Raw genomic sequence first — 22,936 nt, 5'->3', positions numbered from 1 at the left:
ACTAAATGAGGGAATAATATGTGTGAGGGTACCCCAGGAGAGTTCTAAATGTGTGTGGGAAGAATATATATCCCACGGGGGTAAAATTAAAAAAAGTTGAAAAAATTTTTTTTGGGACTTAGTCATTTTTCCGGCGTTTATCAGACTTTCAGATAGGGCAAATATCACTGAGCATTTCGATTTCAGTTCCAGAGCGATTCGCCCAATGAGTCCTTGATATTTAGTCGTTTTCAGCCAATTTTCTGGATTCTTGAAAATTTCACTTTTTTGTGAAAATATCCACTAAATGAGGGAAGAATATGTGTGAGGATACCCCAGGAGAGTTCCAAATGTGTGTGGGTAGAATATATATCCCACGGGGGTAAAATTGAAAAAAGTTGAAAAAAATTTTTTTTTGGACTTAGTCATTTTTCCGGCGTTTATCAGACTTTCAGATAGGGGAAATGTCAGTGAGCGTTCCGATTTCAGTTCCAGAGCGATTCGCCCAATGAGTCTTTGATATTTAGTCGTTTTCAGCCAATTTTCAGGATTTTTGAAAATTTCACTTTTTTGTGAAATATTCACTAAATGAGGGAATAATATGTGTGAGGGTACCCCATTAGAGTTCTAAATGTGTGTGGGAAGAATATATATCCCACGGGGGTAAAATTGAAAAAAGTTGAAAACAATTTTTTTTTGGACTTAGTCATTTTTCCGGCTTTTATCAGACTTTCAGATAGGGGAAATGTCAGTGAGCGTTCCGATTTCAGTTCCAGAGCGATTCGCCCAATGAGTCCTTGATATTTAGTCGTTTTCAGCCAATTTTCTGGATTTTTGAAAATTTCACTTTTTTGTGAAAATATCCACTAAATGAGGGAATAATATGTGTGAGGGTACCCCAGGAGAGTTCTAAATGTGTGTGGGAAGAATATATATCCCACGGGGGTAAAATTAAAAAAAGTTGAAAAAATTTTTTTTGGGACTTAGTCATTTTTACGGCGTTTATCAGACTTTCAGATAGGGCAAATATCACTGAGCATTCCGATGTCAGTTCCAGAGCGATTCGCCCAATGAGTCCTTGATATTTAGTCGTTTTCAGCCAATTTTCTGGATTTTTGAAAATTTCACTTTTTTGTGAAAATATCCACTAAATGAGGGAATAATATGTGTGAGGGTACCCCAGGAGAGTTCTAAATGTGTGTGGGAAGAATATATATCCCACGGGGGTAAAATTGAAAAAGGTTGAAAAAAATTTTTTTTTGGACTTAGTCATTTTTCCGGCGTTTATCAGACTCTCAGATAGGGGAAATGTCAGTGAGCGTTCCGATTTCAGTTCCAGAGCGATTCGCCCAATGAGTCCTTGATATTTAGTCGTTTTCAGCCAATTTTCTGGATTCTTGAAAATTTCACTTCTTTGTGAAAATATCCACTAAATGAGGGAATAATATGTGTGAGGGTACCCCAGGAGAGTTCCAAATGTGTGTGGGTAGAATATATATCCCACGGGGGTAAAAATAAAAAAAAGTTGAAAAAAATTTTTTTTTGGACTTAGTCATTTTTCCGGCGTTTATCAGACTTTCAGATAGGGCAAATATCAGTGAGCATTCCGATTTCAGTTCCAGAGCGATTCGCCCAATGAGTCCTTGTTATATAGTTGTTTTCAGCCAATTTTCTGGATTTTTGAAAATTTCACTTTTTTGTGAAAATATCCACTAAATGAGGGAATAATATGTGTGAGGGTACCCCAGGAGAGTTCCAAATGTGTGTGGGTAGAATATATATCCCACGGGGGTAAAATTGAAAAAAGTTGAAAAAAATTTTTTTTGGGACTTAGTCATTTTTCCGGCGTTTATCAGACTTTCAGATAGGGGAAATGTCAGTGAGCGTTCCGATTTTAGTTCCAGAGCGATTCGCCCAATGAGTCCTTGTTATTTAGTTGTTTTCAGCCAATTTTCTGGATTTTTGAAAATTTCACTTTTTTGTGAAAATATCCACTAAATGAGGGAATAACATGTGTGAGGGTACCCCAGGAGAGTTCCAAATGTGTGTGGGTAGAATATATATGCCACGGGGGTAAAATTGAAAAAAGTTGAAAAAATTTTTTTTTTGGACTTAGTCATTTTTCCGACGTTTATCAGACTTTCAGATAGGGGAAATGTCAGTGAGCATTCCGTTTTCAGTTCCAGAGCGATTCGCCCAATGAGTCCTTGATATTTAGTCGTTTTCAGCCAATTTTCTGGATTTTTGAAAATTTCACTTTTTTGTGAAAATATCCACTAAATGAGGGAATAATATGTGTGAGGGTACCCCAGGAGAGTTCCAAATGTGTGTGGGTAGAATATATATCCCACAGGGGTAAAATTGAAAAAAGTTGAAAAAATTTTTTTTTGGACTTAGTCATTTTTCCGGCGTTTATCAGACTTTCAGATAGGGGAAATGTCAGTGAGCATTACGATTTTAGTTCCAGAGCGATTCGCCCAATGAGTCTTTGATATTTAGTCGTTTTCAGCCAATTTTCTGGATTTTTGAAAATTTCACTTTTTTGTGAAAATATCCACTAAATGAGGGAATAATATGTGTGAGGGTACCCCAGGAGAGTTCTAAATGTGTGTGGGAAGAATATATATCCCACGGGGGTAAAATTGAAAAAAGTCGAAAACATTTTTTTTTTGGACTTAGTCATTTTTCTGGCGTTTATCAGACTTTCAGATAGGGGAAATGTCAGTGAGCATTCCGATTTCAGTTCCAGAGCGATTCGCCCAATGAGTCCTTGATATTTAGTCGTTTTCAGCCAATTTTCTGAATTCTTGAAAATTTCACTTCTTTGTGAAAATATCCACTAAATGAGGGAATAATATGTGTGAGGGTACCCCAGGAGAGTTCCAAATGTGTGTGGGTAGAATATATATCCCACGGGGGTAAAATTGAAAAAAGTTGAAAAAAATTTTTTTTTGGACTTAGTCATTTTTCCGGCTTTTATCAGACTTTCAGATAGGGGAAATGTCAGTGAGCGTTCCGATTTCAGTTCCAGAGCGATTCGCCCAATGAGTCCTTGATATTTAGTCGTTTTCAGCCAATTTTCTGGATTTTTGAAAATTTCACTTTTTTGTGAAAATATCCACTAAATGAGGGAATAATATGTGTGAGGGTACCCCAGGAGAGTTCTAAATGTGTGTGGGAAGAATATATATCCCACGGGGGTAAAATTGAAAAAAGTTGAAAAAAATTTTTTTTTGGACTTAGTCATTTTTCTGGCGTTTATAAGACTTTCAGATAGGGCAAATATCACTGAGCATTCCGATTTCAGTTCCAGAGCGATTCGCCCAATGAGTCCTTGATATTTAGTCGTTTTCAGCCAATTTTCTGGATTCTTGAAAATTTCACTTTTTTGTGAAAATATCCACTAAATGAGGGAATAATATGTGTGAGGGTACCCCAGGACAGTTCCAAATGTGTGTGGGTAGAATATATATCCCACGGGGGTAAAATTGAAAAAAGTTGAAAAATTTTTTTTTTTGGACTTAGTCATTTTTCCGGCCTTTATCAGACTTTCAGATAGGGGAAATGTCAGTGAGCGTTCCGATTTCAGTTCCAGAGCGATTCGCCCAATGAGTCTTTGATATTTAGTCGTTTTCAGCCAATTTTCAGGATTTTTGAAAATTTCACTTTTTTGTGAAAATATTCACTAAATGAGGGAATAATATGTGTGAGGGTACCCCAGGAGAGTTCTAAATGTGTGTGGGAAGAATATATATCCCACGGGGGTAAAATTGAAAAAAGTTGAAAAATATTTTTTTTTGAACTTAGTCATTTTTCCGGCGTTTATCAGACTTTAAGATAGCGGAAATGTCAGTGAGCATTCCCATTTCAGTTCCAGAGCGATTCGTACAATGAGTCTTTGATATTTAGTCGTTTTCAGCCAATTTTCTGGATTTTTGAAAATTTCACTTTTTTGTGAAAATATTCACTAAATGAGGGAATAATATGTGTGAGGGTACCCCAGGAGAGTTCTAAATGTGTGTGGGAAGAATAAATATCCCACGGGGGTAAAATTGAAAAAAGTCGAAAAAATTTTTTTTTTGGACTTAGTCATTTTTCTGGCGTTTATCAGACTTTCAGATAGGGCAAATATCAGTGAGCATTCCGATTTCAGTTCCAGAGCGATTCGCCCAATGAGTCCTTGTTATTTAGTTGTTTTCAGCCAATTTTCTGGATTTTTGAAAATTTCACTTTTTTGTGAAAATATCCACTAAATGAGGGAATAATATGTGTGAGGGTACCCCAGGAGAGTTCTAAATGTGTGTGGGAAGAATATATATCCCACGGGGGTAAAATTAAAAAAAGTTGAAAAAAATTTTTTTTTGGACTTAGTCATTTTTCTGGCGTTTATCAGACTTTCAGATAGGGCAAATATCACTGAGCATTCCGATTTCAGTTCCAGAGCGATTCGCCCAATGAGTCCTTGATATTTAGTCGTTTTCAGCCAATTTTCTGGATTCTTGAAAATTTCACTTTTTTGTGAAAATATCCACTAAATGAGGGAATAATATGTGTGAGGGTACCCCAGGAGAGTTCCAAATGTGTGTGGGTAGAATATATATCCCACGGGGGTAAAATTGAAAAAAGTTGAAAAATTTTTTTTTTTGGACTTAGTCATTTTTCCGGCCTTTATCAGACTTTCAGATAGGGGAAATGTCAGTGAGCGTTCCGATTTCAGTTCCAGAGCGATTCGCCCAATGAGTCTTTGATATTTAGTCGTTTTCAGCCAATTTTCTGGATTTTTGAAAATTTCACTTTTTTGTGAAAATATTCACTAAATGAGGGAATAATATGTGTGAGGGTACCCCAGGAGAGTTCTAAATGTGTGTGGGAAGAATATATATCCCACGGGGGTAAAATTGAAAAAAGTTGAAAAATATTTTTTTTTGAACTTAGTCATTTTTCCGGCGTTTATCAGACTTTAAGATAGCGGAAATGTCAGTGAGCATTCCCATTTCAGTTCCAGAGCGATTCGTACAATGAGTCTTTGATATTTAGTCGTTTTCAGCCAATTTTCTGGATTTTTGAAAATTTCACTTTTTTGTGAAAATATTCACTAAATGAGGGAATAATATGTGTGAGGGTACCCCAGGAGAGTTCTAAATGTGTGTGGGAAGAATAAATATCCCACGGGGGTAAAATTGAAAAAAGTCGAAAAAATTTTTTTTTTGGACTTAGTCATTTTTCTGGCGTTTATCAGACTTTCAGATAGGGCAAATATCAGTGAGCATTCCGATTTCAGTTCCAGAGCGATTCGCCCAATGAGTCCTTGTTATTTAGTTGTTTTCAGCCAATTTTCTGGATTTTTGAAAATTTCACTTTTTTGTGAAAATATCCACTAAATGAGGGAATAATATGTGTGAGGGTACCCCAGGAGAGTTCTAAATGTGTGTGGGAAGAATATATATCCCACGGGGGTAAAATTAAAAAAAGTTGAAAAAAATTTTTTTTTGGACTTAGTCATTTTTCTGGCGTTTATCAGACTTTCAGATAGGGCAAATATCACTGAGCATTCCGATTTCAGTTCCAGAGCGATTCGCCCAATGAGTCCTTGATATTTAGTCGTTTTCAGCCAATTTTCTGGATTCTTGAAAATTTCACTTTTTTGTGAAAATATCCACTAAATGAGGGAATAATATGTGTGAGGGTACCCCAGGAGAGTTCCAAATGTGTGTGGGTAGAATATATATCCCACGGGGGTAAAATTGAAAAAAGTTGAAAAATTTTTTTTTTTGGACTTAGTCATTTTTCCGGCCTTTATCAGACTTTCAGATAGGGGAAATGTCAGTGAGCGTTCCGATTTCAGTTCCAGAGCGATTCGCCCAATGAGTCTTTGATATTTAGTCGTTTTCAGCCAATTTTCTGGATTTTTGAAAATTTCACTTTTTTGTGAAAATATTCACTAAATGAGGGAATAATATGTGTGAGGGTACCCCAGGAGAGTTCTAAATGTGTGTGGGAAGAATATATATCCCACGGGGGTAAAATTGAAAAAAGTTGAAAAATATTTTTTTTTGAACTTAGTCATTTTTCCGGCGTTTATCAGACTTTAAGATAGCGGAAATGTCAGTGAGCATTCCCATTTCAGTTCCAGAGCGATTCGTACAATGAGTCTTTGATATTTAGTCGTTTTCAGCCAATTTTCTGGATTTTTGAAAATTTCACTTTTTTGTGAAAATATTCACTAAATGAGGGAATAATATGTGTGAGGGTACCCCAGGAGAGTTCTAAATGTGTGTGGGAAGAATAAATATCCCACGGGGGTAAAATTGAAAAAAGTCGAAAAAATTTTTTTTTTGGACTTAGTCATTTTTCTGGCGTTTATCAGACTTTCAGATAGGGCAAATATCAGTGAGCATTCCGATTTCAGTTCCAGAGCGATTCGCCCAATGAGTCCTTGTTATTTAGTTGTTTTCAGCCAATTTTCTGGATTTTTGAAAATTTCACTTTTTTGTGAAAATATATACTAAATGAGGGAATAATATGTGTGAGGGTACCCCAGGAGAGTTCTAAATGTGTGTGGGAAGAATATATATCCCACGGGGGTAAAATTAAAAAAAGTTGAAAAAAATTTTTTTTTGGACTTAGTCATTTTTCCGGCGTTTATCAGACTTTCAGATAGGGGAAATGTCAGTGAGCGTTCCGATTTCAGTTCCAGAGCGATTCGCCCAATGAGTCTTTGATATTTAGTCGTTTTCAGCCAATTTTCTGGATTTTTGAAAATTTCACTTTTTTGTGAAAATATTCACTAAATGAGGGAATAATATGTGTGAGGGTACCCCAGGAGAGTTCTAAATGTGTGTGGGAAGAATATATATCCCACGGGGGTAAAATTGAAAAAAGTTGAAAAATATTTTTTTTTGAACTTAGTCATTTTTCCGGCGTTTATCAGACTTTAAGATAGCGGAAATGTCAGTGAGCATTCCCATTTCAGTTCCAGAGCGATTCGCCCATTGAGTCTTTGATATTTAGTCGTTTTCAGCCAATTTTCTGGATTTTTGAAAATTTCACTTTTTTGTGAAAATATTCACTAAATGAGGGAATAATATGTGTGAGGGTACCCCAGGAGAGTTCCAAATGTGTGTGGGTAGAATATATATCCTACGGGGGTAAAATTGAAAAAAGTTGAAAAAAATTTTTTTTGGGACTTAGTCATTTTTCCGGCGTTTATCAGACTTTCAGATAGGGGAAATGTCAGTGAGCGTTCCGATTTTAGTTCCAGAGCGATTCGCCCAATGAGTCCTTGTTATTTAGTTGTTTTCAGCCAATTTTCTGGATTTTTGAAAATTTCACTTTTTTGTGAAAATATCCACTAAATGAGGGAATAATATGTGTTAGGGTACCCCAGGAGAGTTCCAAATGTGTGTGGGTAGAATATATATGCCACGGGGGTAAAATTGAAAAAAGTTGAAAAAATTTTTTTTTTGGACTTAGTCATTTTTCCGGCGTTTATCAGACTTTCAGATAGGGGAAATGTCAGTGAGCGTTCCGATTTTAGTTCCAGAGCGATTCGCCCAATGAGTCCTTGATATTTAGTTGTTTTCAGCCAATTTTCTGGACTCTTGAAAATTTCACTTTTTTGTGAAAATATTCACTAAATGAGGGAATAATATGTGTGAGGGTACCCCAGGAGAGTTCTAAATGTGTGTGGGAAGAATATATATCCCACGGGGGTAAAATTAAAAAAAGTTGAAAAAATTTTTTTTGGGACTTAGTCATTTTTACGGCGTTTATCAGACTTTCAGATAGGGCAAATATCACTGAGCATTTCGATTTCAGTTCCAGAGCGATTCGCCCAATGAGTCCTTGATATTTAGTCGTTTTCAGCCAATTTTCTGGATTCTTGAAAATTTCACTTTTTTGTGAAAATATCCACTAAATAAGGGAAGAATATGTGTGAGGATACCCCAGGAGAGTTCCAAATGTGTGTGGGTAGAATATATATCCCACGGGGGTAAAATTGAAAAAAGTTGAAAAAAATTTTTTTTTGGACTTAGTCATTTTTCCGGCGTTTATCAGACTTTCAGATAGGGGAAATGTCAGTGAGCGTTCCGATTTCAGTTCCAGAGCGATTCGCCCAATGAGTCTTTGATATTTAGTCGTTTTCAGCCAATTTTCAGGATTTTTGAAAATTTCACTTTTTTGTGAAATATTCACTAAATGAGGGAATAATATGTGTGAGGGTACCCCATTAGAGTTCTAAATGTGTGTGGGAAGAATATATATCCCACGGGGGTAAAATTGAAAAAAGTTGAAAACAATTTTTTTTTGGACTTAGTCATTTTTCCGGCTTTTATCAGACTTTCAGATAGGGGAAATGTCAGTGAGCGTTCCGATTTCAGTTCCAGAGCGATTCGCCCAATGAGTCCTTGATATTTAGTCGTTTTCAGCCAATTTTCTTGATTTTTGAAAATTTCACTTTTTTGTGAAAATATCCACTAAATGAGGGAATAATATGTGTGAGGGTACCCCAGGAGAGTTCTAAATGTGTGTGGGAAGAATATATATCCCACGGGGGTAAAATTAAAAAAAGTTGAAAAAATTTTTTTTGGGACTTAGTCATTTTTACGGCGTTTATCAGACTTTCAGATAGGGCAAATATCACTGAGCATTCCGATGTCAGTTCCAGAGCGATTCGCCCAATGAGTCCTTGATATTTAGTCGTTTTCAGCCAATTTTCTGGATTTTTGAAAATTTCACTTTTTTGTGAAAATATCCACTAAATGAGGGAATAATATGTGTGAGGGTACCCCAGGAGAGTTCTAAATGTGTGTGGGAAGAATATATATCCCACGGGGGTAAAATTGAAAAAGGTTGAAAAAAATTTTTTTTTGGACTTAGTCATTTTTCCGGCGTTTATCAGACTCTCAGATAGGGGAAATGTCAGTGAGCGTTCCGATTTCAGTTCCAGAGCGATTCGCCCAATGAGTCCTTGATATTTAGTCGTTTTCAGCCAATTTTCTGGATTCTTGAAAATTTCACTTCTTTGTGAAAATATCCACTAAATGAGGGAATAATATGTGTGAGGGTACCCCAGGAGAGTTCCAAATGTGTGTGGGTAGAATATATATCCCACGGGGGTAAAAATAAAAAAAAGTTGAAAAAAATTTTTTTTTGGACTTAGTCATTTTTCCGGCGTTTATCAGACTTTCAGATAGGGCAAATATCAGTGAGCATTCCGATTTCAGTTCCAGAGCGATTCGCCCAATGAGTCCTTGTTATATAGTTGTTTTCAGCCAATTTTCTGGATTTTTGAAAATTTCACTTTTTTGTGAAAATATCCACTAAATGAGGGAATAATATGTGTGAGGGTACCCCAGGAGAGTTCCAAATGTGTGTGGGTAGAATATATATCCCACGGGGGTAAAATTGAAAAAAGTTGAAAAAAATTTTTTTTGGGACTTAGTCATTTTTCCGGCGTTTATCAGACTTTCAGATAGGGGAAATGTCAGTGAGCGTTCCGATTTTAGTTCCAGAGCGATTCGCCCAATGAGTCCTTGTTATTTAGTTGTTTTCAGCCAATTTTCTGGATTTTTGAAAATTTCACTTTTTTGTGAAAATATCCACTAAATGAGGGAATAACATGTGTGAGGGTACCCCAGGAGAGTTCCAAATGTGTGTGGGTAGAATATATATGCCACGGGGGTAAAATTGAAAAAAGTTGAAAAAATTTTTTTTTTGGACTTAGTCATTTTTCCGACGTTTATCAGACTTTCAGATAGGGGAAATGTCAGTGAGCATTCCGTTTTCAGTTCCAGAGCGATTCGCCCAATGAGTCCTTGATATTTAGTCGTTTTCAGCCAATTTTCTGGATTTTTGAAAATTTCACTTTTTTGTGAAAATATCCACTAAATGAGGGAATAATATGTGTGAGGGTACCCCAGGAGAGTTCCAAATGTGTGTGGGTAGAATATATATCCCACAGGGGTAAAATTGAAAAAAGTTGAAAAAATTTTTTTTTGGACTTAGTCATTTTTCCGGCGTTTATCAGACTTTCAGATAGGGGAAATGTCAGTGAGCATTACGATTTTAGTTCCAGAGCGATTCGCCCAATGAGTCTTTGATATTTAGTCGTTTTCAGCCAATTTTCTGGATTTTTGAAAATTTCACTTTTTTGTGAAAATATTCACTAAATGAGGGAATAATATGTGTGAGGGTACCCCAGGAGAGTTCTAAATGTGTGTGGGAAGAATATATATCCCACGGGGGTAAAATTGAAAAAAGTCGAAAACATTTTTTTTTTGGACTTAGTCATTTTTCTGGCGTTTATCAGACTTTCAGATAGGGGAAATGTCAGTGAGCATTCCGATTTCAGTTCCAGAGCGATTCGCCCAATGAGTCCTTGATATTTAGTCGTTTTCAGCCAATTTTCTGAATTCTTGAAAATTTCACTTCTTTGTGAAAATATCCACTAAATGAGGGAATAATATGTGTGAGGGTACCCCAGGAGAGTTCCAAATGTGTGTGGGTAGAATATATATCCCACGGGGGTAAAATTGAAAAAAGTTGAAAAAAATTTTTTTTTGGACTTAGTCATTTTTCCGGCTTTTATCAGACTTTCAGATAGGGGAAATGTCAGTGAGCGTTCCGATTTCAGTTCCAGAGCGATTCGCCCAATGAGTCCTTGATATTTAGTCGTTTTCAGCCAATTTTCTGGATTTTTGAAAATTTCACTTTTTTGTGAAAATATCCACTAAATGAGGGAATAATATGTGTGAGGGTACCCCAGGAGAGTTCTAAATGTGTGTGGGAAGAATATATATCCCACGGGGGTAAAATTGAAAAAAGTTGAAAAAAATTTTTTTTTGGACTTAGTCATTTTTCTGGCGTTTATCAGACTTTCAGATAGGGCAAATATCAGTGAGCATTCCGATTTCAGTTCCAGAGCGATTCGCCCAATGAGTCCTTGATATTTAGTCGTTTTCAGCCAAATTTCTGGATTCTTGAAAATTTCACTTCTTTGTGAAAATATCCACTAAATGAGGGAATAATATGTGTGAGGGTACCCCAGGAGAGTTCCAAATGTGTGTGGGTAGAATATATATCCCACGGGGGTAAAATTGAAAAAAGTTGAAAAAAATTTTTTTTGGACTTAGTCATTTTTCCGGCGTTTATCAGACTTTCAGAAAGGGCAAATATCACTGAGCATTCCGATTTCAGTTCCAGAGCGATTCGCCCAATGAGTCCTTGATATTTAGTCGTTTTCAGCCAATTTTCTGGATTCTTGAAAATTTCACTTTTTTGTGAAAATATCCACTAAATGAGGGAATAATATGTGTGAGGGTACCCCAGGAGAGTTCCAAATGTGTGTGGGTAGAATATATATCCCACGGGGGTAAAATTGAAAAAAGTTGAAAAATTTTTTTTTTTGGACTTAGTCATTTTTCCGGCGTTTATCAGACTTTCAGATAGGGGAAATGTCAGTGAGCGTTCCGATTTCAGTTCCAGAGCGATTCGCCCAATGAGTCTTTGATATTTAGTCGTTTTCAGCCAATTTTCTGGATTTTTGAAAATTTCACTTTTTTGTGAAAATATTCACTAAATGAGGGAATAATATGTGTGAGGGTACCCCAGGAGAGTTCTAAATGTGTGTGGGAAGAATATATATCCCACGGGGGTAAAATTGAAAAAAGTTGAAAAATATTTTTTTTTGAACTTAGTCATTTTTCCGGCGTTTATCAGACTTTCAGATAGGGGAAATGTCAGTGAGCGTTCCGATTTTAGTTCCAGAGCGATTCGCCCAATGAGTCCTTGTTATTTAGTTGTTTTCAGCCAATTTTCTGGATTTTTGAAAATTTCACTTTTTTGTGAAAATATCCACTAAATGAGGGAATAATATGTGTTAGGGTACCCCAGGAGAGTTCCAAATGTGTGTGGGTAGAATATATATGCCACGGGGGTAAAATTGAAAAAAGTTGAAAAAATTTTTTTTTTGGACTTAGTCATTTTTCCGGCGTTTATCAGACTTTCAGATAGGGGAAATGTCAGTGAGCGTTCCGATTTTAGTTCCAGAGCGATTCGCCCAATGAGTCCTTGATATTTAGTTGTTTTCAGCCAATTTTCTGGACTCTTGAAAATTTCACTTTTTTGTGAAAATATCCACTAAATGAGGGAATAATATGTATGAGGGTACACCAGGAGAGTTCCAAATGTGTGTGGGTAGAATATATATCCTACGGGGGTAAAATTGAAAAAAGTTTAAAAAAATTTTTTTTTGGACTTAGTCATTTTTCCGGCTTTTATCAGACTTTCAGATAGGGGAAATGTCAGTGAGCGTTCCGATTTCAGTTCCAGAGCGATTCGCCCAATGAGTCCTTGATATTTAGTCGTTTTCAGCCAATTTTCTGGATTTTTGAAAATTTCACTTTTTTGTGAAAATATCCACTAAATGAGGGAATAATATGTGTGAGGGTACCCCAGGAGAGTTCTAAATGTGTGTGGGAAGAATATATATCCCACGGGGGTAAAATTAAAAAAAGTTGAAAAAATTTTTTTTGGGACTTAGTCATTTTTACGGCGTTTATCAGACTTTCAGATAGGGCAAATATCACTGAGCATTTCGATTTCAGTTCCAGAGCGATTCGCCCAATGAGTCCTTGATATTTAGTCGTTTTCAGCCAATTTTCTGGATTCTTGAAAATTTCACTTTTTTGTGAAAATATCCACTAAATGAGGGAATAATATGTGTGAGGGTACCCCAGGAGAGTTCCAAATGTGTGTGGGTAGAATATATATCCCACGGGGGTAAAATTGAAAAAAGTTGAAAAAAATTTTTTTTTGGACTTAGTCATTTTTCCGGCGTTTATCAGACTTTCAGATAGGGGAAATGTCAGTGAGCGTTCCGATTTCAGTTCCAGAGCGATTCGCCCAATGAGTCTTTGATATTTAGTCGTTTTCAGCCAATTTTCTGGATTTTTGAAAATTTCACTTTTTTGTGAAAATATTCACTAAATGAGGGAATAATATGTGTGAGGGTACCCCAGGAGAGTTCTAAATGTGTGTGGGAAGAATATATATCCCACGGGGGTAAAATTGAAAAAAGTTGAAAAATATTTTTTTTTGAACTTAGTCATTTTTCCGGCGTTTATCAGACTTTAAGATAGCGGAAATGTCAGTGAGCATTCCCATTTCAGTTCCAGAGCGATTCGTACAATGAGTCTTTGATATTTAGTCGTTTTCAGCCAATTTTCTGGATTTTTGAAAATTTCACTTTTTTGTGAAAATATTCACTAAATGAGGGAATAATATGTGTGAGGGTACCCCAGGAGAGTTCTAAATGTGTGTGGGAAGAATAAATATCCCACGGGGGTAAAATTGAAAAAAGTCGAAAAAATTTTTTTTTTGGACTTAGTCATTTTTCTGGCGTTTATCAGACTTTCAGATAGGGCAAATATCAGTGAGCATTCCGATTTCAGTTCCAGAGCGATTCGCCCAATGAGTCCTTGTTATTTAGTTGTTTTCAGCCAATTTTCTGGATTTTTGAAAATTTCACTTTTTTGTGAAAATATCCACTAAATGAGGGAATAATATGTGTGAGGGTACCCCAGGAGAGTTCTAAATGTGTGTGGGAAGAATATATATCCCACGGGGGTAAAATTAAAAAAAGTTGAAAAAAATTTTTTTTTGGACTTAGTCATTTTTCCGTCGTTTATCAGACTTTCAGATAGGGGAAATGTCAGTGAGCGTTCCGATTTCAGTTCCAGAGCGATTCGCCCAATGAGTCTTTGATATTTAGTCGTTTTCAGCCAATTTTCTGGATTTTTGAAAATTTCACTTTTTTGTGAAAATATTCACTAAATGAGGGAATAATATGTGTGAGGGTACCCCAGGAGAGTTCTAAATGTGTGTGGGAAGAATATATATCCCACGGGGGTAAAATTGAAAAAAGTTGAAAAATATTTTTTTTTGAACTTAGTCATTTTTCCGGCGTTTATCAGACTTTAAGATAGCGGAAATGTCAGTGAGCATTCCCATTTCAGTTCCAGAGCGATTCGCCCATTGAGTCTTTGATATTTAGTCGTTTTCAGCCAATTTTCTGGATTTTTGAAAATTTCACTTTTTTGTGAAAATATTCACTAAATGAGGGAATAATATGTGTGAGGGTACCCCAGGAGAGTTCCAAATGTGTGTGGGTAGAATATATATCCCACGGGGGCAAAATTGAAAAAAGTTGAAAAAAATTTTTTTTGGGACTTAGTCATTTTTCCGGCGTTTATCAGACTTTCAGATAGGGGAAATGTCAGTGAGCGTTCCGATTTTAGTTCCAGAGCGATTCGCCCAATGAGTCCTTGTTATTTAGTTGTTTTCAGCCAATTTTCTGGATTTTTGAAAATTTCACTTTTTTGTGAAAATATCCACTAAATGAGGGAATAATATGTGTTAGGGTACCCCAGGAGAGTTCCAAATGTGTGTGGGTAGAATATATATGCCACGGGGGTAAAATTGAAAAAAGTTGAAAAAATTTTTTTTTTGGACTTAGTCATTTTTCCGGCGTTTATCAGACTTTCAGATAGGGGAAATGTCAGTGAGCGTTCCGATTTTAGTTCCAGAGCGATTCGCCCAATGAGTCCTTGATATTTAGTTGTTTTCAGCCAATTTTCTGAACTCTTGAAAATTTCACTTTTTTGTGAAAATATCCACTAAATGAGGGAATAATATGTATGAGGGTACACCAGGAGAGTTCCAAATGTGTGTGGGTAGAATATATATCCTACGGGGGTAAAATTGAAAAAAGTTTAAAAAAATTTTTTTTTGGACTTAGTCATTTTTCCGGCTTTTATCAGACTTTCAGATAGGGGAAATGTCAGTGAGCGTTCCGATTTCAGTTCCAGAGCGATTCGCCCAATGAGTCTTTGATATTTAGTCGTTTTCAGCCAATTTTCTGGATTTTTGAAAATTTCACTTTTTTGTGAAAATATTCACTAAATGAGGGAATAATATGTGTGAGGGTACCCCAGGAGAGTTCTAAATGTGTGTGGGAAGAATATATATCCCACGGGGGTAAAATTGAAAAAAGTTGAAAAATATTTTTTTTTGAACTTAGTCATTTTTCCGGCGTTTATCAGACTTTAAGATAGCGGAAATGTCAGTGAGCATTCCCATTTCAGTTCCAGAGCGATTCGTACAATGAGTCTTTGATATTTAGTCGTTTTCAGCCAATTTTCTGGATTTTTGAAAATTTCACTTTTTTGTGAAAATATTCACTAAATGAGGGAATAATATGTGTGAGGGTACCCCAGGAGAGTTCTAAATGTGTGTGGGAAGAATAAATATCCCACGGGGGTAAAATTGAAAAAAGTCGAAAAAATTTTTTTTTTGGACTTAGTCATTTTTCTGGCGTTTATCAGACTTTCAGATAGGGCAAATATCAGTGAGCATTCCGATTTCAGTTCCAGAGCGATTCGCCCAATGAGTCCTTGTTATTTAGTTGTTTTCAGCCAATTTTCTGGATTTTTGAAAATTTCACTTTTTTTGAAAATATCCACTAAATGAGGGAATAATATGTGTGAGGGTACCCCAGGAGAGTTCTAAATGTGTGTGGGAAGAATATATATCCCACGGGGGTAAAATTAAAAAAAGTTGAAAAAAATTTTTTTTTGGACTTAGTCATTTTTCCGTCGTTTATCAGACTTTCAGATAGGGGAAATGTCAGTGAGCGTTCCGATTTCAGTTCCAGAGCGATTCGCCCAATGAGTCTTTGATATTTAGTCGTTTTCAGCCAATTTTCTGGATTTTTGAAAATTTCACTTTTTTGTGAAAATATTCACTAAATGAGGGAATAATATGTGTGAGGGTACCCCAGGAGAGTTCTAAATGTGTGTGGGAAGAATATATATCCCACGGGGGTAAAATTGAAAAAAGTTGAAAAATATTTTTTTTTGAACTTAGTCATTTTTCCGGCGTTTATCAGACTTTAAGATAGCGGAAATGTCAGTGAGCATTCCCATTTCAGTTCCAGAGCGATTCGCCCATTGAGTCTTTGATATTTAGTCGTTTTCAGCCAATTTTCTGGATTTTTGAAAATTTCACTTTTTTGTGAAAATATTCACTAAATGAGGGAATAATATGTGTGAGGGTACCCCAGGAGAGTTCCAAATGTGTGTGGGTAGAATATATATCCCACGGGGGCAAAATTGAAAAAAGTTGAAAAAAATTTTTTTTGGGACTTAGTCATTTTTCCGGCGTTTATCAGACTTTCAGATAGGGGAAATGTCAGTGAGCGTTCCGATTTTAGTTCCAGAGCGATTCGCCCAATGAGTCCTTGTTATTTAGTTGTTTTCAGCCAATTTTCTGGATTTTTGAAAATTTCACTTTTTTGTGAAAATATCCACTAAATGAGGGAATAATATGTGTTAGGGTACCCCAGGAGAGTTCCAAATGTGTGTGGGTAGAATATATATGCCACGGGGGTAAAATTGAAAAAAGTTGAAAAAATTTTTTTTTTGGACTTAGTCATTTTTCCGGCGTTTATCAGACTTTCAGATAGGGGAAATGTCAGTGAGCGTTCCGATTTTAGTTCCAGAGCGATTCGCCCAATGAGTCCTTGATATTTAGTTGTTTTCAGCCAATTTTCTGGACTCTTGAAAATTTCACTTTTTTGTGAAAATATCCACTAAATGAGGGAATAATATGTATGAGGGTACACCAGGAGAGTTCCAAATGTGTGTGGGTAGAATATATATCCTACGGGGGTAAAATTGAAAAAAGTTTAAAAAAATTTTTTTTTGGACTTAGTCATTTTTCCGGCTTTTATCAGACTTTCAGATAGGGGAAATGTCAGTGAGCGTTCCGATTTCAGTTCCAGAGCGATTCGCCCAATGAGTCCTTGATATTTAGTCGTTTTCAGCCAATTTTCTGGATTTTTGAAAATTTCACTTTTTTGTGAAAATATCCACTAAATGAGGGAATAATATGTGTGAGGGTACCCCAGGAGAGTTCTAAATGTGTGTGGGAAGAATATATATCCCACGGGGGTAAAATTAAAAAAAGTTGAAAAAATTTTTTTTGGGACTTAGTCATTTTTACGGCGTTTATCAGACTTTCAGATAGGGCAAATATCACTGAGCATTTCGATTTCAGTTCCAGAGCGATTCGCCCAATGAGTCCTTGATATTTAGTCGTTTTCAGCCAATTTTCTGGATTCTTGAAAATTTCACTTTTTTGTGAAAATATCCACTAAATGAGGGAATAATATGTGTGAGGGTACCCCAGGAGAGTTCCAAATGTGTGTGGGTAGAATATATATCCCACGGGGGTAAAATTGAAAAAAGTTGAAAAAAATTTTTTTTTGGACTTAGTCATTTTTCCGGCGTTTATCAGACTTTCAGATAGGGGAAATGTCAGTGAGCATTCCGATTTCAGTTCCAGAGCGATTCGCCCAATGAGTCTTTGATATTTAGTCGTTTTCAGCCAATTTTCTGGATTTTTGAAAATTTCACTTTTTTGTGAAAATATTCACTAAATGAGGGAATAATATGTGTGAGGGTACCCCATTAGAGTTCTAAATGTGTGTGGGAAGAATATATATCCCACGGGGGTAAAATTGAAAAAAGTTGAAAACAATTTTTTTTTGGACTTAGTCATTTTTCCGGCTTTTATCAGACTTTCAGATAGGGGAAATGTCAGTGAGCGTTCCGATTTCAGTTCCAGAGCGATTCGCCCAATGAGTCCTTGATATTTAGTCGTTTTCAGCCAATTTTCTGGATTTTTGAAAATTTCACTTTTTTGTGAAAATATCCACTAAATGAGGGAATAATATGTGTGAGGGTACCCCAGGAGAGTTCTAAATGTGTGTGGGAAGAATATATATCCCACGGGGGTAAAATTAAAAAAAGTTGAAAAAATTTTTTTTGGGACTTAGTCATTTTTACGGCGCTTATCAGACTTTCAGATAGGGCAAATATCACTGAGCATTCCGATTTCAGTTCCAGAGCGATTCGCCCAATGAGTCCTTGATATTTAGTCGTTTTCAGCCAATTTTCTGGATTCTTGAAAATTTCACTTTTTTGTGAAAATATCCACTAAATGAGGGAATAATATGTGTGAGGGTACCCCATTAGAGTTCTAAATGTGTGTGGGAAGAATATATATCCCACGGGGGTAAAATTGAAAAAAGTTGAAAAATATTTTTTTTTGAACTTAGTCATTTTTCCGGCGTTTATCAGACTTTAAGATAGCGGAAATGTCAGTGAGCATTCCCATTTCAGTTCCAGAGCGATTCGCCCAATGAGTCTTTGATATTTAGTCGTTTTCAGCCAATTTTCTGGATTTTTGAAAATTTCACTTTTTTGTGAAAATATTCACTAAATGAGGGAATAATATGTGTGAGGGTACCCCAGGAGAGTTCTAAATGTGTGTGGGAAGAATATATATCCCACGGAGGTAAAATTGAAAAAAGTCGAAAAAATTTTTTTTTTGGACTTCGTCATTTTTCTGGCGTTTATCAGACTTTCAGATAGGGCAAATATCAGTGAGCATTCCGATTTCAGTTCCAGAGCGATTCGCCCAATGAGTCCTTGTTATTTAGTTGTTTTCAACCAATTTTCTGGATTTTTGAAAATTTCACTTTTTTGTGAAAATATTCACTAAATGAGGGAATAATATGTGTGAGGGTACCCCAGGAGAGTTCTAAATGTGTGTGGGTAGAATATATATCCCACGGGGGTAAAATTGAAAAAAGTTGAAAACATTTTTTTTTTGGACTTAGTCATTTTTCCGGCGTTTATCAGACTTTCAGATAGGGCAAATGTCAGTGAGCGTTCCGATTTCAGTTCCAGAGCGATTCGCCTAATGAGTCCTTGATAATTAGTCGTTTTCAGCCAATTTTCTGGATTTTTGAAAATTTCACTTCTTTGTGAAAATATCCACTAAATGAGGGAATAATATGTGTGAGGGTACCCCAGGAGAGTTCCAAATGTGTGTGGGCAGAATATATATCCCACGGGGGTAAAATTGAAAAAAGTTGAAAAAAAATTTTTTTTGGACTTAGTCATTTTTCCGGCGTTTATCAGACTTTCAGATAGGGGAAATGTCAGTGAGCGTTCCGATTTTAGCTCCAGAGCCATTCGCCCAATGAGTCCTTGTTATTTAGTTGTTTTCAGCCAATTTTCTGGATTTTTGAAAATTTCACTTTTTTGTGAAAATATCCACTAAATGAGGGAATAATATGTGTGAGGGTACCCCAGGAGAGTTCCAAATGTGTGTGGGTAGAATATATATCCCACGGGGGTAAAATTGAAAAAAATAAAAAAAAAATTTTTTTTGGACTTAGTCATTTTTCCGGCGTTTATCAGACTTTCAGATAGGGCAAATGTCAGTGAGCGTTCCGATTTCAGTTCCAGAACGATTCGCCTAATGTGTCCTTGATAATTAGTCGTTTTCAGCCAATTTTCTGGATTTTTGAAAATTTCACTTCTTTGTGAAAATATCCACTAAATGAGGGAATAATATGTGTGAGGGTACCCCAGGAGAGTTCCAAATGTGTGTGGGTAGAATATATATGCCACGGGGGTAAAATTGAAAAAAGTTGAAAAAAATTTTTTTTTGGACTTAGTCATTTTTCCGGCGTTTATCAGACTTTCAGATAGGGGAAATGTCAGTGAGCGTTCCGATTTAAGTTCCAGAGCGATTCGCCCAATGAGTCCTTGATATTTAGTCGTTTTCAGCCAATTTTCTGGATTTTTGAAAATTTCACTTTTTTGTGAAAATATCCACTAAATGAGGGAATAATATGTGTGAGGGTACCCTAGGAGAGTTCTAAATGTGTGTGGGAAGAATATATATCCCACGGGGGTAAAATTAAAAAAAGTTGAAAAAATTTTTTTGTGGACTTAGTCATTTTTCCGGCGTTTATCAGACTTTCAGATAGGGCAAATATAACTGAGCATTCCGATTTCAGTTCCAGAGCGATTCGCCCAATGAGTCCTTGATATTTAGTCGTTTTCAGCCAATTTTCTGGATTCTTGAAAATTTCACTTTTCTGTGAAAATATCCACTAAATGAGGGAATAATATGTGTGAGGGTACCCCAGGAGAGTTCTAAATGTGTGTGGGAAGAATATATATCCCACGGGGGTAAAATTGAAAAAAGTCGAAAACATTTTTTTTTTGGACTTAGTCATTTTTCTGGCGTTTATCAGACTTTCAGATAGGGCAAATGTCAGTGAGCATTCCGATTTCAGTTCCAGAGCGATTCGCCCAATGAGTCCTTGATATTTAGTCGTTTTCAGCCAATTTTCTGGATTCTTGAAAATTTCACTTTTTTGTGAAAATATTCACTAAATGAGGGAATAATATGTATGAGGGTACCCCAGGAGAGTTCCAAATGTGTGTGGGTAGAATATATATCCCATGGGGGTAAAATTGAAAAAAGTTGAAAAAAAATTTTTTTTTGGACTTAGTCATGTTTCTGGCGTTTATCAGACTTTAATATAGGGTAAATGTCAGTGAGCATTCCCATTTCAGTTCCAGAGCGATTCGCCCAATGAGTCTTTGATATTAAGTCGTTTTCAGCCAATTTTCTAGATTTTTGAAAATTTCACTTTTTTGTGAAAATATCCACTAAATGAGGGAATAATATGTGTGAGGGTACCCCAGGAGAGTTCTAAATGTGTGTGGGTAGAATATATATCCCACGGGGGTAAAATTGAAAAAAGTTGAAAACATTTTTTTTTTGGACTTAGTCATTTTTCCGGCGTTTATCAGACTTTCAGATAGGGCAAATGTCAGTGAGCGTTCCGATTTCAGTTCCAGAGCGATTCGCCCAATGAGTCCTTGATAATTAGTCGTTTTCAGCCAATTTTCTGGATTTTTGAAAATTTCACTTCTTTGTGAAAATATCCACTAAATGAGGGAATAATATGTGTGAGGGTACCCCAGGAGAGTTCCAAATGTGTGTGGGTAGAATATATATGCCACGGGGGTAAAATTGAAAAAAGTTGAAAAAATTTTTTTTTTGGACTTAGTCATTTTTCCGGCGTTTATCAGACTTTCAGATAGGGGAAATGTCAGTGAGCGTTCTGATTTTAGTTCCAGAGCGATTCGCCCAATGAGTCCTTGTTATTTAGTTGTTTTCAGCCAATTTTCTGGATTCTTGAAAATTTCACTTTTTTGTGAAAATATCCACTAAATGAGGGAATAATATGTATGAGGGTACACCAGGAGTGTTCCAAATGTGTGTGGGTAGAATATATATCCTACGGGGGTAAAATTGAAAAAAGTTGAAAAAAATTTTTTTTTGGACTTAGTCATTTTTCCGGCTTTTATCAGACTTTCATATAGGGGAAATGTCAGTGAGCGTTCCGATTTCAGTACCAGAGCGATTCGCCCAATGAGTCCTTGATATTTAGTCGTTTTCAGCCAATTTTCTGGATTTTTGAAAATTTCACTTTTTTGTGAAAATATCCACTAAATGAGGGAATAATATGTGTGAGGGTACCCTAGGAGAGTTCTAAATGTGTGTGGGAAGAATATATATCCCACGGGGGTAAAATTAAAAAAAGTTGAAAAAATTTTTTTTTGGACTTAGTCATTTTTCCGGCGTTTATCAGACTTTCAGATAGGGCAAATATCACTGAGCATTCCGATTTCAGTTCCAGAGCGATTCGCCCAATGAGTCCTTGATATTTAGTCGTTTTCAGCCAATTTTCTGGATTTTTGAAAATTTCACTTTTTTGTGAAAATATCCACTAAATGAGGGAATAATATGTGTGAGGGTACCCTAGGAGAGTTCTAAATGTGTGTGGGAAGAATATATATCCCACGGGGGTAAAATTAAAAAAAGTTGAAAAAATTTTTTTTTGGACTTAGTCATTTTTCCGGCGTTTATCAGACTTTCAGATAGGGCAAATATCACTGAGCATTCCGATTTCAGTTCCAGAGCGATTCGCCCAATGAGTCCTTGATATTTAGTCGTTTTCAGCCAATTTTCTGGATTCTTGAAAATTTCACTTTTTTGTGAAAATATCCACTAAATGAGGGAATAATATGTGTGAGGGTACCCCAGGAGAGTTCCAAATGTGTGTGGGTAGAATATATATCCCACGGGGGTAAAATTGAAAAAAGTTGAAAAAAATTTTTTTTTGGACTTAGTCATTTTTCCGGCGTTTATCAGACTTTCAGATAGGGGAAATGTCAGTGAGCATTCCGATTTCAGTTCCAGAGCGATTCGCCCAATGAGTCTTTGATATTTAGTCGTTTTCAGCCAATTTTCTGGATTTTTGAAAATTTCACTTTTTTGTGAAAATATTCACTAAATGAGGGAATAATATGTGTGAGGGTACCCCATTAGAGTTCTAAATGTGTGTGGGAAGAATATATATCCCACGGGGGTAAAATTGAAAAAAGTTGAAAACAATTTTTTTTTGGACTTAGTCATTTTTCCGGCTTTTATCAGACTTTCAGATAGGGGAAATGTCAGTGAGCGTTCCGATTTCAGTTCCAGAGCGATTCGCCCAATGAGTCCTTGATATTTAGTCGTTTTCAGCCAATTTTCTGGATTTTTGAAAATTTCACTTTTTTGTGAAAATATCCACTAAATGAGGGAATAATATGTGTGAGGGTACCCCAGGAGAGTTCTAAATGTGTGTGGGAAGAATATATATCCCACGGGGGTAAAATTAAAAAAAGTTGAAAAAATTTTTTTTGGGACTTAGTCATTTTTACGGCGCTTATCAGACTTTCAGATAGGGCAAATATCACTGAGCATTCCGATTTCAGTTCCAGAGCGATTCGCCCAATGAGTCCTTGATATTTAGTCGTTTTCAGCCAATTTTCTGGATTCTTGAAAATTTCACTTTTTTGTGAAAATATCCACTAAATGAGGGAATAATATGTGTGAGGGTACCCCATTAGAGTTCTAAATGTGTGTGGGAAGAATATATATCCCACGGGGGTAAAATTGAAAAAAGTTGAAAAATATT

Source organism: Phyllobates terribilis, unplaced genomic scaffold (assembly GCF_046119375.1).
Source record: "Phyllobates terribilis strain yellow unplaced genomic scaffold, ASM4611937v1 Scaffold_15__1_contigs__length_34870131, whole genome shotgun sequence".
In the NCBI taxonomy this organism is placed as follows: domain Eukaryota; kingdom Metazoa; phylum Chordata; class Amphibia; order Anura; family Dendrobatidae; genus Phyllobates; species Phyllobates terribilis.
This window is presented reverse-complemented; position numbering follows the sequence as displayed.